Below are 16,563 nucleotides of genomic sequence, written 5' to 3'. Positions count from 1 at the left end.
GCTGCCATAGTAATCGCAAGGACAAGATTAGGCGAGTTACGACGCGCACTGAAGCCTTTAAACTATCATTCTTCCCCAACTCCGCAAGTGAATGGGAGGGGAAGAAGCCCTAAGAACTGGTACCATGGGGCGTACCGTCTGCCATGAAGTTCGCAGTGGTTTGTGCGATACAGCTGTACTAGATTTAGGTGGAAATGGTTGTTGGGTTCGCGCAAAACATGTTAGCATCCATGAAGAATTATAGGGCGTACACCAAACAAGAATTTAAACAACGTAGTCACAATCCTGCAGTTCGAAGGAACATTGCATCGTAATTGGGAATAACACAGGCACTGCAATATAGTATTTATCCGCCGACACCGGGTAAGCGACTTTCAAGTAAAATGTCTCCCCTGCCATGGGTCGTGCTCGGATAGCCTAATTGTAAGACGACCGCCTGCGATAAGCGCGAAATCTGGGTTCGGGCCCCGGTCCGACACAAATTTTCACTGTCATTCCATTATGCAGCTGATCGTCGACCAAATTCGCAACACACGTTTCATGTATTTCATAATGGCTGTAGTCGCCGCAGCGCCTATTCCTTCGGACATGCATGCAGAAAACACCATGTTCATGGTGTATGAAGATTGTGGGAAGAATGCAGTTCGTTCTTGTATGGTGTGTACGACAAGATATCCTAACAGACGTCAAACATCTCGGCAACTCTATCATCGGCGCACAAGTCGCCCAATGTGACGTCGACTTCCACTCGGCGGCCGAACGTCCCCGGATGGGGCCTCAGCCACCGATGCCATACGATCATTTCAGTTTTCATTTCAACCAATTACTTGAAAGTGGTAGAGTAACACCTACACAACGTAACTGAAGGAAACAGTTGGTGACAGAAGAAGGAGAAATTAATTTTCTTGCCGCTGTAGCAGCTGATACATACGTTAACTCCCGCACAATCGCACGAGTCAGACAAATGTCCTACGCTTTCTCCACCGACATACGTTCCACTCCTATCACATCTCTTTCCATTAAGAGATGTATGGAACAATAATGAGAATCGTGTCAACTTTTGTGCATGGGCATTAAGGCGGGACACTCCAGATGTATCTTGTTAGTGAAGAAGCTACATCTACCAATCGTGGTAAGGTAGAACGTCAGTGTCTTTGGAGTGTAAATGTGTGGTGTGGGATAGCGAACCATCAGCGCATAGGCCCGTTTTTCAGACAGAACACAGGACGCGGACAAGTATTGTAGCGTTCTAACGGACCGTCTTCCACAGATGCTTTGCAGACTAGGAGGAACTTATTGCGCCAACATGAGCCCATAAAGCACGAAGTACTACACCATGTCTCCACGAATGTTTCCAAATCGTTGGATTGGACGCAGAGGATCTGTACCTTGGTCGGCCCTTTCCCCGGGTTTGGCGCCTGTCTAGACTTTTTTCTGTGGGGAAAGCTAAAACGCGGTCTACAAGGACATACCAATGATATGGAGCGACATATTATTGCAGCTGGCTCGGAAATTTCCGCTGAAATGCTTGTACGTGCGCAGCAGTCGTTCCATATCAGACTGGAAGCGTGTTTTGCCACTGCCGGTGGTCATTTTGAACACAACCTATGATAGTCAATTGTCTTGTTGCTGGTCATAATCCACATAACTGGTGTACGGACTTGTATTGTTCTTTAGTGTCTGGTACAACAGCTATTGCACAAGTGTTGCTGTGGGAACTTATCGAAATACGATATCTCGTAAACGGCTCGCATTAGAATCCTGCAACATACACCACTAACATTCTAATTTCCCTTACTGTTGGTCTGTTAATGTGAATAGGCATTGCTCCATTTAAAAAAAATATATGTCTGCACAGTGAATACACTTTCTAAGTGTTATTACAATCTTTTATCGGCTAACAATGCGAGCCTCTGACTACGAATCCATTCTGTGAAAACCGCACATCAACAGCTCTGCACATCAACAGCTCTTTCCATTTCGACAACATTTGTAGTGCAAGTTATAGGTGATTGACCCTGTGCGTAATATGCTGCATACGTCTGTCTAAACGTTTATTAGAATATCGTGAAAAAATATGAAGTAAAACGGTGAAAAACTCATCAAGTACTTTGCGACACCTTTGGTAACAACTTGAAACTATGACTTGCCTTTATATAGTACGATGAATAACTCAACTTCGTGTGATTTGCCGTTGCTGTGTACAGAATTATGTATTAACCCCACCTCTAGATCCGCGCTTATGTCAGGCTCGCTCCATGGGCGGTTCGGGCACTTTAAATTTGTTTGGTGAAAATGTCAAATGCTCTGTGGTTCGGCTTCTGCGTATCCCCGTATAATCTAACGAGTGAACATATTCTCCTATCGAAGAAAGACTAGTGTGTAACCCCTCTAAAAAGACGGCATTATTTATAAAGTTGATTGCCAACAATGGATAAATTTGCCATTTATGCTAAGCATTAACAAAAGTGACAGTAAAGCTACAGGGGTTGGGATAAAATATAGCAACATCGCGAGAAATGAATGCTTGACCATAAATGCAAAGTATTTGACCACGAACGGCAGCTGTGCAATGCCCTCAATACGTTCAAATTATTGATGCTCGTTTAATGTGTGTTTCAGTAACCAAAGAAGCCGAAATGTTTCATGTCTGGAGAGGCAACCTATTTAAGATTTATACCGCATACAGAGAAAGTCGAGAAACATAATCCGCTAAGTCACAATCTAAACAAAAGTGTGTACTGGCTGACCCTGGCAGACGGTGGTTGAAGAGAATTGTGACGAAAAATAAGAGGACGACAGTTGCAAAAGTCACTTCAGAACAGAATATTACACTGGCGAATCCCGTCAGCACCAAAACAACACGAGGGAAGCTTCATGGGCAGGGAATTGCAGGGAGGACTCGAATTCCAAAACCACTCATCAGTGATGCAAATTCCCATAACACGAAAACATGATAGCGAACGTATAAAACTTGGGACTATGGAGCAATGGAAGATATTTGGTTCGATGAGTCCTGTCTCACACTGTTTCCAACTTCTGGCCGAATTTATGTTCTAAGAGTGAAACTTGCTGAGGGTTTGGTGAGAATTTTGGCAATCGCATCACGGTACTCCACGGGCCCTATGGTTACTATATAAGGTCGCACTACTGCCGAGGATTATGTGACCATTTTGGCTGATAAGGTTTATCCCGCAGTACCATGATTGTTCTCCAGTCGTGGTGCTGTGTTCCAAGTCGAGAGGTCTCGTGTTCAAGCAGCTCACATCGTCCAGGAGTGGTTTTGTGAGCACGAGGATGAAGTGTACTTTACTTTGGAGAGAAGGTAAACAACACGATAATACACTGAAGAGCCAAAGAAACTGGTACACCTGCCTAATATCGCGTAGGGCCCACGCGAACACGCATTAAGTGCCACGACACGACGCGGCATGGACTCGACTAATGTCTGAAGTAGTGCTGGAGGAAATTACCATCATGAATCCTGCAGCGCTTTCCATAAACCCGTAAGAGTACGAGGGGGAGGAGATTTCATCTGAACAGCACGTTGAGAGGCTCCCACATATGCTCAATAATTTCATGTCTGGGGTGTCTGGTGGTCATCGGAAGTGCTTAAACTCCTGGAGCCACTCTGTAGCAATTCTGGTCGTGTGGAGTATCCCACTGTCCTGCTGAAATCGTCCAGGTCCGACGGAATGCACAATGTACATGAATGGATGCAGGAGATCAGACAGGATGCTTACGTACGTTTCACCTATCAGAGTGGTATCTAGACATATCAGGGATCCCATATCACTCCAATTCACACGCCGCACACCGTTACAGAGCCCCCACCAGATGTAACAGTCCCCTACTGACATGCAAGATTCATGGATTAATGAGGTTGTCTCCTACCCGTAAACGTCCATCCGCATGATACAATTTGAAACGAGACCCGCCCGGCCAGGCAACATGTTTCCATTCATCAACCATGTCAGTGTTGATGGACCCAGGCGAGGCGTAAAGCTTTGTGTTGTGCAGTCATCAAGGATACACGAGTGGGTCTTCGGCTCCGAAAGCCCATAACGATGATGGTTCGTTGACTGTTTTGCACACTGACAATTGTTGATGGGCCAGCACTGAAATCTGCAGCAATTTGCGGAAGAGTTGCACGTCTGTCACGTTGATCGATTCTCTTCAGTCCTTATTGGTCCCATTCTTGCGGGAACTTTTCCCTTCCGCAGCGAAGTCGGAAATTTGGTGTTTTACCGGATTCCTGATATTCACGGTACACTCCTGAAATGGTCATCGCTACCTCGGAGATGCTGTGTCCCATCGCTCGTGCGCCGACTGTAACACTACGTTCAAACTCACTTAAATCTTGATAACCACTGTAGCAGCAGTAAGAGATCAAACAACTGCGCCAGACACTTGTTGTCTTATATAGACGTTGCCGATTGCAGCGCCGTATTCTACCTGATTACAAATTTCTGTATTTGAACACGCATGTCTATATCAGTTTCTTTGGCGTTTCAGATGTCGCGAGGTTATCATGGATTTCAAATGTGAATTAATGTTGGTGAATTTAAGCAGCAAATGTTGGTCAAAAATAGTGATAAGATGTTTTTCAAGGCCGCCAGCGTCAGGATTTGTACTGGTAGAGCGCCTCTGATCATGCCATTGTGATATGGGCTGACTTCAACTTGCCTGGTATAGACTGGGAGAGTCGTGCTATTGAAACTGCTGCTAGAGACAGGAATTCGGGCGATGTTATTCTGATTGTCTTGTCTGGAAATTATTTCGAGCAGATAATTAGAGAAGCAACTCGAGTAAGTAGCGTCTTAGACTTCCTAGCAATAAACAGACAATGAACATATCGAATCAGTTAACACAGCGGAAGAAGGAATCGGTGATCATAAGACTGTGGCAGCAATCATGACTACAGGTATTACAAGGAATGTCAAGAAAGGTAGAAAAATATTTTTGCTTAGCAGGAGTGACAGAATACAAATTGCTGAGTGTCTAAACAGTCAGCACCAAATATTCACTGCTGAGGACGAAGATGTGGACATAGATGGAAAAAATTCGAAAGCATCGTTCGATTTACCGGTACCTCAGGCAAGTATGTTCCGAGCAAAGTCTTCAAACGTGTAAATTCCTAAGGGACCAAACTGCTGAGGTCATCGGTCCGTAGACGTACACATTATCTAAACTAACATATGCTAAGAACAAAACACACAACCATGCCCGAGGGAGGACTCGAACCTCCGACAGGAGGAGCAAAGTCTTAAGGGATAGGAAAGACTCACAGTGTTTTAATAGCCATATTAGGAACCTTTCACGTAAACAAAGAGATTCATCATAGATTCAAGAGAAGTCAAAACCTATTTTACAGATAAAAGTTGAACGTGAAACGAAGCGAAAATGAGCGTAAGGAGAGCAATGGGAGAAGCGTCAGTGACTTAGAAAATAAAATGTTGTCAACCGCTCTGAATGTTATGTAAAACCAGTATGCGATTCGAAATCTTCCCCCATTCATTCAGTGACCATACTAGCACTGAAAGATAACCGAGAGACGGCCGAAATGCTGAATTCAGTCTTTCCGAAATTATATACGGCCCCTCATTTCAACCACAGTACAAACGTCGAAATGGCAGATATTGAGATAATCGATCACGGAATAACAATGCAACTACAATTGCTTAGTACCGAAAAGGCATCAGGATCAGATGAAATACCTATTAGATTTTACAGTGATCATGCGAAATACCCTGCTCCTCTTCTAGCAGCAGTTTATCGTAGATCGTTGGAGCCTAGTGACTGGGAAAAAAAGCGCAGGTCATTCCCTCTAGAATTCACGGTTCTTAGATATATTCTATAGAAGACGAGTCTTTTGTGAATAATACAGATGCACATAATTATAGGACTCGATCATAGACGCTAATCAGATGTAGAGTTATGGAACATGTTTTATGCTGAAGAATTATGACGTTTTTGGAGAACGAAAATCTCCTCTATAAAGATCAATATGAATTCTTGCGAAACTCAGCTCTGATCCTTTATGAGATACAAAACGCTGTAGACAGGAGCATTTAGGTAAATGACATGTTCCCTGCCTTCTGGAAGACATTTGACACCGTCCCGCATTGACGTTTACTGAAAAAAAGAGAGATTGGCGAGTATAGGACTAGATTGATAGATTGAAGACTAACTTGCAGATAGAACTCAACACATCGCCCTTAACGGAACAAAATCGACATATATAATGGTAATTTTCGGAGTAACTGAATGGAGTGTGATTTATATGTATATAAATGGTCTATAAGAAAGCAGCGGGAGCTGTTTGAAATTGTTCGCAGATGAGGCGGTTGTCTATAAGAAGGTAACAACGCCAGAAGACAGTATCGATTTGCAGAATGACCTGCAAGAGAATTAATGAACGGTACGGGCTCTGGGAGTTGGGCTTGAACGTAAATAAATGTAACAAATTGCACATCTATAGAAAATAAATACACTACTTGACAATTATACTATTTATGACAAATTGCTGGAAACAGTGTCTACTGTAAAATATCGAGAAGTAACTGTCCAGAACGACCTTAACTCTTTCAGGGTAGGTGGTACAACATATGTACCGCTATTCGTCCTTGCTTCAATGCATGGTGGTACAAAACATGTACCGCTTAATTGTAAAGTCCTGACTCGTCCAGTATGAAGGTATGTTTTCTGAACCACCCACTGTATGTAATTTGGTAGTCCCCACAATGACAGAAAGAGGTCAGAAGTAGCGTTGCTCCATGCAGTCCGTCTGTGGCGATTGTTGTTTTCTGCAGTGTGCACAGTGCTGCTGGTTTTTGCCCTGTGCGATCGAGCGCGTAATTGCTTCCGCCTTTACGTGATTCATTGTTGATTCAGCTGTTTACAACAGGTAAGATAATGATTGTTATACATTCAGAATCACTCTAGAATTCACGGTTCTTGGATATTTCTATAGAAGACGAGTATTTAGTGAATAATTCAGAATCCAAAATATATACCACCGTACATCAACGTTCCTCTACTACGTGAGATACTGCTTTGACTATCGAGTAGTGTTAAACGTTTTGTGCATTGTTTGTGCAATAAAGTTGCATGGTGGTGTAAGTGAAGTTCATATACGTAATTTAAGGCGTTATCTTCCATTTCAATTGATAATGAATCGCTTTAGGGAAGTACTGAAAGATGATGAGATAATGGCAATACTCGATGCCGAAATACCTTCAGGTCAGAATTCGTCAGACGATGTGGTGACGACGCAGATTACTGTGTACCACATTCAGGAGTGGTTATTTCTGAAAGAAGCTCTTCAGACAAAAGTGATTCACCTGAGAAAATACACACTCAATGAACTTGTCATGTTACTGTTCTGGTGGAACTGTATACAGTTCAACTGCTGATCCTGAACAAGTACCAGCACATAGTGCAGGTGATGGAAATGCAACTCCCGTAGCTGTAACATCGCGTAAACAGCCTACCCAATGGGGGAAAACAGAAAAACCCCAACAATCTCCGCATTTTTCCTAAGTAACTTCTCCTGCTGCGCATGTGAGAGACTTAGAGGATTCCACTCCCCATAATTTGTTCATATCTTATGATGTACTTCAGTGGATTGTTATGCAGACTAATCTTTATGCTGAACAGGAGTGCCAGAAAAATGGGAAACTTTACAAACACACAACATGTAGGGAGATGAAAACTTTTCTCGGCTTGAACATTCTCATGGGCATAAAACCACAGTCAAGTTACAGAGCTTACTGGAGCTCTGCTCCTGATGTTCATGATACCTACATTAGTTCAAGGATGACTGTTAATCGTTTTGGGTTGTTTTGTCTCATTTGCATCTAAATGACAACAGCTGCATACCAAAGCAGGGTGAGGAAGGTTATGGTAAGCTGTACAAGTTACAACCGTTTTTGTCTATGGTGGGTGACAATTTCAAAAGTGCCTTTCATCCAAGTGAATATGTAGGTGTAAATGAGCCGATGATCAAATTCAAAGGCAGGTCATTCTTGAAACAGTACTTACCTAAAAAACCAACCAAAAGAGGCTACAAAGTGTGGATGTTAGCAGGTAAGCCTTGTTATGCACTAAAATTCGATACTACTGGTAAAATAGGCAACACAACGGAAAAAACATCTTGGCGATAGTAGTAAAAGAGCTGTTGACAGGCAGGTCTTGAAGGCAAAAATCATAGAGTTTTCTTTGACAGTTATTTCACCAGTGTACAACTGAGGGAGGATCTGAAAAGGAAACAAATACACGTATGTGGTACTGTCAGTATATCAAGAAAGAATCTAGCTGAAACAAGACAAAGAATGGGAACGTGGTGAATACGACTGGGGTACAAGTGACACTGGGCTGTGTATTGTAAAATGGAAGGACAAAAGAACAGTGCATTTGTTGTCAAGCTTTCATGACCCAAGAACCATAACAGAAGTACAGCGGAAAGAAAGGAACGGAACTGTGAAAAAGCTGCCTTACTTTCTACTGGTAGTTGACTACAACGAAAATATGAACTGTATGGATACATTTGATCAAAGGATGATGATGATGATGATGATGATGATTGGTTTGTGGGGTGCTCAACTGCGCTGTTATCAGCGCCTGTACAAATTCCCAACTTTTGCTCAGCCCAGACTCGCCACTTTCAGGAATGATGATGAAATGATGAGAACAACACAAACACCAAGTCATCTCGAGGCAAGTGAAAATCCCTGACCCCGCCGGGAATCGAACCCGGGACCCCGTGCTCGGGTAGCGAGAACGCGACCGCGAGACCACGAGTTGTGGACTTGATCAAAGGAAATCAGCATATGACTTTGACAGGAAGAGTATGAAATGGTGACCTCTTATCTTCAGGTATCGTGAATGCCTTTCTGCTTCACAAGGAACTGAAGCTTTAAACAATGACGATGCAGAACTTTCGGAGAGAAGTGTCCAGAAGCCTGATTGCTTCAAGAAGAAGAGGCAGGCGCCTGAGCAGTTCAGTAGAGATTAGCAAAAAGAAACTTCATGTGCTCAAAACCGCGAGAATAGTTAAGTTCAGCACACCAGCCACAAAGAACTCCACAACGAAGATGTGCAAATTGCAGGCACCAAGAAAGAATCGAATGGATGTGTTGCGTGTGCCAGGTACACATAATGTACCACCATTGTTTTCGAAAGACTCTTTTGAAATACATCATAATGTCTACTAATGCTTTCATTCTAATGTAATTATATAACCTAATGCTTTCATTCTAATGTAATTATATAACTTTAACCCAATTTTTATTAATTCATTCAACAAATAAAAGTCTTGTGCAATAAGGGTCGAAATTTGTCTCATACCCCCGTGCATGAAAGAGGTAAGTGGAATGACCGCATTAAACAAATAGTAGGAAATGCACACGCGAGCCTGATGTTCATAGGTAGAATCTTAGGGAAATGTAACTCATCCACGAAGGCAGTAGCTTATAAGGCGCTTTTTCGACCGTTTCTTGAGTACTGTTCATCGATCTGGGACCCTTACCGGACAGTACTGATAGAAGTTCCAACATGGAGCGCCACTTTTCGTGACGGATTCGTTTAGTCGGCGCGAGAGCGTTACAGATATGCTCAACAAACTGCAGTGGCAGACGTTACGAGATGTGCGTTGCGCATCACGGCGAGGTTTACAGTTGACATTTCGAGAGAGCACTTTGCGGGAAGAGCCGGACAACATATTACTTCCTCTCACATACAGCTCACGAAATTCGAGACAATCATTCTTTCCATGCGCCATTCGTCAGTGGAACAGGGAAGGGAGCGTCAGTTGGTGGTACTAACAAGGGAACCTCCCTTGCTTATTTTTTTCATAGTTCCACACAACTTCTTCCTGTTTTCTCGATTGATCTGTGTTCAGTTTTTCAAGGCCTATTCACTGTGCCAACTTATAACTAAATCTGAGGGGGATGTGATGGGGAGGTTCCCTTGTAAGTACCCTCCGCCACACACAGTTATGTGACTTGCAGAGTTATGATGTAGATGTTGAAGGGGACTTGATCACAATCACCATCCTCGCTATCTGAACGTGCCACTATGGTATAAGATTTCCCTTGAAAATCATACAGGGCCTGCATTGTTTGCAATCCGAAACGACTCGAAGCTGTATTGAATGCTAACGCGTTTCCTACACCGTATCGGGCATGGTAATGTGTTGCGCTTGTGTTGTTTTCGTATTTTTGTCTACGTCCTGCTGTTGCCATAAAAAAACCTAGGAGAAATCGATGGGTGACTTGAGCCTCGAAGTGGCAAATAAACTGAAATCATACGATATCAGTGACACCATTCACTTCACTTTTTATTAAGTAAACACGTAAATATTCGACTAGGCCTACCTACTCAATTCGCATAACATGCATGTTAAAATGAGATGTACCATAAAGTATACGGCATCTCTCAAGAATCACTCTCTGTTAGCCTAATAGGAACAGGAGATCAACACACAATATGCACACTGTGTTGACAAGAACTAATATTGGAAACAAGCAAACTAATAGCGATTACCATGGGCGTAACGCTCGCAGCTGTCGGTTACTCCACGAGCAAAACTCAGACATGTGTCCCACTTTCGTACCTTTTTTTAAAAAAAAAATAATAATGCACTGCCAACGTACACATAGAAGTTGGAGAAGGAAACAGCTTTTAAAATCATTTCTTGTTGAGAAGTGTTTCTCTTGTGTAAATGAAAATATTTCCTCGCAGAAGTACAAGGCCGTCGTTTATTGTTGACAACTTTTTAATCGGTTAACACATATACTAGCTGTTTTGTGTTTCTCTTTGCACAAGAATATTTCTGCTGTTGGTTTCCTTTTTTTCTGTTTCACACGCAGTGCGATGCACGTCCTCAGAGAAGAGGTCTGTTGTAAGATTAATGGTGATAGATATAATGTTGGCAGCTGATTGTGTGTTCATGTATTTATGCTTTTCAACATTGTTCTACATACGTGTTCACAGGAGTGTAATTTAACCACGTTCCATGTTCTAGTTATATCGCTGATTATACTTCTTATGCACTTTCTAACGTCCTTCTAGATTAGCTGTATATGGTTTTCTCTCTAAATCATGTGACAAGCGAGATAGCTAAGCCGGTGTTAAATCACTGGACGCGCTTTCGGGAGGAGTGGATTTCGTACCCCCTTCGGCCATCCCAACTTGGGTTTCCCCAAGTTGCTAAGGTGAATGCTGGAGTGGTTCCATTGATAAGGCCATGGCCGACTTTCTGCCCTTGCCTCCTATTCTGCTTGGTATATGTTTTATGTACGTGTAAGTTCTGTAATGTACGTGACATGCCTGATGTACTGAAGAGTCTACATACGAATGAATAAAATAAACGGAGATGCAGATTTTGTGATGATCTTAACCCTTTAAATGGCAAAAGTTTTTTTTTCCAATGCAACAACGAAATACATGTCAGTATGTACTCTTTGGGAGTAGAAATGAACAAGCATGATCAATTATTTGTTTCCAAATGTACCTGGAGTTATGGGGTGGTAATTACTAACACCAATGCATAAGGAGAAAGATAATACTTGCTATTTCAAGATGTTTACCTGTGGTATAGATATACTTACGAGCGTCACTTAAAGGGTCAACTATCGACTCCCCTGTAAGGCCACAATTTTGAATGACGAGACGTAATTTCAGGACAAACACTCACCACAGAATATACGTGAAGAGAGAGAACAAAATTAGGTATACATCCCGATCCTGTTTTAAATCTATAGAGCATTAATCAAAAAGACTGTAGACCTATGCTGATACCCCTCTATTTGCAGTGCAGTGTGAAATACCAGTGGGGCTCAAGGCTAAGATGACAGCGGTGCCAACACAACATTTCGTTGTATGCTAAGGACAACTGTGTTTTTATAAATAAATACAACCGCTGTAGAGTATTATCGAATATCAAACTGAAACCAAATTTAGTCACGTTTTACGGGAAAAGGCAGTAGCGACTATGGAACAAGCTATAAAATATTTAATTTATTATTCCTCCAATAAGGAAATTACATTTTCTAAGTCAAATCTTCTAAGTGGCATGATTTTGTTTTTGTATCCATTTCCACTGGTGTGACTACTTAACACTACATACCTAATTGTAGACTTAAAACTACATAATAAAGTTAGCAGGTTTGTTCATTGCTGTTCCCAAGGAGTACATGTTGACATGTATTTCATTGTTACACTACTGACATTGCTAAGATCGGCTTATATGCTTTAGATGCACCAGAAGCCTATCATGGATCAGTCGGCCTCAAATATTTCAGAGCGCCCTGTGTTTATTGGCAACGATGTAACAAATCTTTAGCGCTCAATCCGGGAGTTGAAATTTCGTATCGCATACCTCTTTCTTCTTTGGCTAGATCATCGGATTCTGTTCTTCGTTCATCGCGAGGGAAACAATTTTGGGTGAGGAAGAGTCTATTCCACGGAGGGGGGAACGACTGACATTTCCGTGACAGGAGGTAATTTTGGTTTGCCACTGTCATACAATAAAGTCACGGGTCCAGCGTGACAAAAAGTCATATATAGCTCATATGCCTCTTTGCGAACTATTATGGAAGCGTTTTTTAACTTTCGCAGCCTCTATGCAAAAACATTTCTGGTTCCGCCCTCAAAAATTCTCAAAATTTTCCATTGTGCCTCTATTTAATTACACTGTAAGTTCAGTCTCTAATAGTGGTTTATGACAAAGAAACGAAATAAGATAAAAATGTATCTCATTGTAAATAACGCTACAACAGGGAACTGGTTTAACATTAAGCTGAAATGTGGCGCTCATTTCTCGGTATCAGTCACTAATGAGGGCATTTTTGTGTGACAGCGGAAATAGGGAGTTTGTTTATTTTTGATGGTTTGGCACCATCCTATGTGAGGTATGAGCTGTATATTTAGTCCGAGTGAGTAGTAAACTCAGAGTGAAAGACACCAGTAAATAGCTCGCTAATATTCAATAGTGCAATGCAAACTTTTTTTATTCTTTACTGAATTACTAAGTAATATCAGTGTACCGTGCCAGTATTCAGGACAATACTGAAGGAGCCCTGATTCAGTTTGATGACTAGGCAACGTTCATCGCCTATCACTGTACGTCGGATAGTAACAATTTCCGGATGCTCTGTTGTATTTAGCGAAATAAATTACTTGGGGCTTGTTCCTCAAGAAGCAATATTCATGGGAAAGTTCCGCAGCAAAGAATGAACATCCAGCTGCAACGACGTTTTGGATACCATAAACTGTTCTGTATCTTGTGACAGTTACAAATATTATCATGTCAATCTCACGTTATCACTAAATGGAAATACGAGCAAATTTTATTAATACGATTAGTTAAGACATTATAACTGGCGAATGCTAGTGATAAAAAGTTATGCGTGAATGTTTACGGTAGTGACATCTTGAGGTATCGACATACCAACTGCAGTTAGGAAATATTTGCGTAGTATCTATAATTATGAAGCTGAGAATGACGTTTCAGTATATTCACAAGAATGCCATAAGTGGTACTGATTATCAGAGGGCGAGAGCAAGGCCGACCGAGCGAGAGAGAGAGAAATAGTGTAAAGTGATCATTGCTGCAAGTTTAGTCACATTAAAAGCAGGAACTACTCTTGTGGGAATTCTATGTATTAATGTAGTGGACTCTTCGTGATAAGCTGGGCATAACTCGCAGTCACGTACCTAGGAGGATGATATTAATAAAGCGAACCACCCATGGGCCGATGAAACCCACACGTGTCACTGAAGAAGCAACTAATATCATCAATGTAGAGATGCAGCTCGCTGACAGCAAGGCCTATGCCATAAATGTTGATTCCCGCTAAAAATGAAACTGCGAATTTGTAAGCCAACCAACTGCACTAGATTCCGAGAAACAGCTGATTTATTTTTAGACTCAATACACTTTAAGTGATGGACTATCACGTATTACATGCTTGCAACTAGAATTCTGGATGTATAAATATAATTAAAGCAGATTGCGGTAAGAGGTCTTTTCTTAAAACTTCGACTGATGAAAATATTTGATATGAAGAGGGCTGTAAGGCAGACAGTTCGGTAAGATATCACAACAAGAATCTCACTGCCTGTCAGTCAGTATGAGGAAACTGTATGTACTGACAAATTATTTGCGAATGACAATTCAGTGTCCACAATACACTGTCTCATTCGTTTCAGGTCATTTCAACGCAGCAACCCTTTGTTTATCAGCTGAAATTAATGTACAGTGATTTTAAATACTTCTATATGAGTTATCTGAGACTATAACTCATCTGATGAAATCATATTTTCAAGCTAAAATAAACTATCACAGAAGAGTACAAGTAAAGTAACAGTTATCACATTTTAATGCCTCACTCACAACTTAAATAAATTTATGACGTTTTTAGTAAAGTTAATTAAACCATATTTTTTTTTAGTTAACACGGTAAATTTTTGCAATGCAGAGCCGAAGTTCTGTGCAGTTATACTGTTATTTCGTATTTCACGAATGGAACACGACCAGTAGTAGCGGTGACAGCTGAGCAATGACCACAAAAAGACTCACATCTCTACGATATCATGAAGTCTCCTCGATAAAGCAAAGATACTCACGGAAGCGGAATAAAAGCAGAGAAAAACGAATCACATCTTCTACCGCAGACGACAATGGGAAGAGCGCAGCGGAGGGCGACAGTGCGCCGCCAGCAGTCTCCGCCACATACCGAGCCAGGGGCGGATCGCGGCGCCGCCGACACTCGTGAAAACACCGGCCACCACCACTTACACAGCACCAGCACTCACACGCAATGCCGCTGCTCTGAGTCTGATCCCTCTAGCGCCAGACGCAGCCGGCGTGGCGCGCACCGCCACATTCAACTGTTTCTTTCACGTATCGATTCTCGACAGCATTATTGATCTCGGCGCTCCACGGCGGCAGTCGCAGCGGCGCACATGCGTTTCGGCGATAGTTGGCGCCTGGCCCGCAGCACCATATTTGCGTCGAACAGTTCCTTCTTTCAGGGAAGACGAAGAAATTTCAGTTGCTTCGATCGTCGTTGACGCCGAACCGTGGCGCGGCGGGTGATCCCAGGGCAGACGGCTGTTCCGCCCCGTCAATAATCACATTCTGTAATTCGACTGGGACGCTCGCCACTGACTTCCTCTCCCCTGTGGGCCGTTTACGTGTTGGATTGGCGTCGCCTTCCAGCTCTGGGAACCGGGCGAGCGCGTTCGTCTGCGAACACACGGCGCGCGCTGACACGGCCGCCCCGCAGCAGAGCGCTCTACCGTCTGGCCCAGGCGAGCTGACTGAGCGCTTTGCAAACGGCCGACCTCCCCTCCCGGCCCTTCCATTCCCCCACCACCGCGCACCCGGCACTGCAGCTTTAACCCTCTCATCGAGACTCCGCGCGTTCATTGCCTGCGCAATGGAGAAGTTGCCGATCGCGCTGTACTTTGCTTTGCTCGCGCGCTGTGCTGTACCTCGATTTTGCGTGAAATGTGTTTCGTACACATGTAACGAAAGTCATGTTCACTGCTCAATTGCTGCTGTGAAAGTATGTTGGCGGCGATCAATATTAACGCTCACAGATAATTAATACTGGTAAACAGCATTTTTGTTACAGGAAATGTGAATGGATAACTTTGCAAAGTTGTGGGTGCTGAATTGGAAAATAAAGTCAACAATCGGAGGCAGTTTGCTACTGAAACAAACACACTTTGTCTATCAGAATCCTTGAGATACTTCTGTGACTCAAAGACGTAGCTACGAATATGTCAAAGGGGGATATCAGATTTGTTAAAGAAGACCATAAGAGGACTCATGTTTTTCATTTAGCCTGAAAATTTCCGCTAAAAAAGATTCGTGTTTTTCATTTAGCCTGAAAATTTCCGTAAAAAACGACAAACCACTTTATTCGACAATGATCTCGGGAGTTTTCACCACACCAAGATATAATCTCGTTACTTAGTAGTGTTTGAGTTGAGAAAGTGACTAGGAATGGACGAGCGCGAAGTTTTTGTGACAGTGATTATCACTGTCAAGGCTGTTGGAATAAAGAGAGCTCTGTTCGACAGAAAAGCTACAACAATTTTTGAAGGCGAAAAGGCAAATAATCTGGAATTATTCAACCATGCACTTTCCCAAATTCCCAAATGTTAGTATTCTTCTGTGACTCCTTGTAATGTAGAAAGATAATTTTCTGGAGTGGTGTTCCGACAGACAAACGCGTGAGCTTAAATGAGGAGAATTTGGATTACTATATATTTATTTTATGGGGCTTAGTGGCGTGAGTGTCCGAAGAGGTGTTCGGCTCACCTTCGATATAGCTCTTTTCATTTAAACAGAAAGGCTGCATCTTTATGGGAAGTGGAATCTGTCACGAAAGTAAGGAATTCAGGAGGGATTGGCTGTGGCCAATAGTAAGGGACCAACTCTGGCATTTACCTAAACCCAAAGCGGAAACCACAAAAAATAATTTTCAAGGTTTCCAGAAGCTGAATTCGAACCATTTACCTTCCGAAGCCAGGAATTGCTAACTCAGC

The 16,563-nt window shown here is 42.5% G+C and overlaps 1 protein-coding gene across 2 annotated transcripts in view; it reads right to left on the bottom strand.

Annotated features, from left to right (window-relative positions):
* Positions 1-15,295, bottom strand: part of LOC126100161 (cholesterol transporter ABCA5-like) — a 337,905-nt gene extending 322,610 nt beyond the window's left edge. For both annotated transcript variants that reach the window (XM_049910704.1, XM_049910705.1), the window contains exon 1: positions 14,632-15,295. The gene's annotated coding sequence lies outside the window, so the exon portion shown is untranslated. The remainder of the gene's footprint in view (positions 1-14,631) is intronic.
* Positions 15,296-16,563: the final 1,268 nt, after the last annotated feature.

This window comes from Schistocerca cancellata, chromosome 9, assembly GCF_023864275.1.
Source record: "Schistocerca cancellata isolate TAMUIC-IGC-003103 chromosome 9, iqSchCanc2.1, whole genome shotgun sequence".
In the NCBI taxonomy this organism is placed as follows: Eukaryota; Metazoa; Arthropoda; class Insecta; order Orthoptera; family Acrididae; genus Schistocerca; species Schistocerca cancellata.
This window is presented reverse-complemented; position numbering and strand designations above follow the sequence as displayed.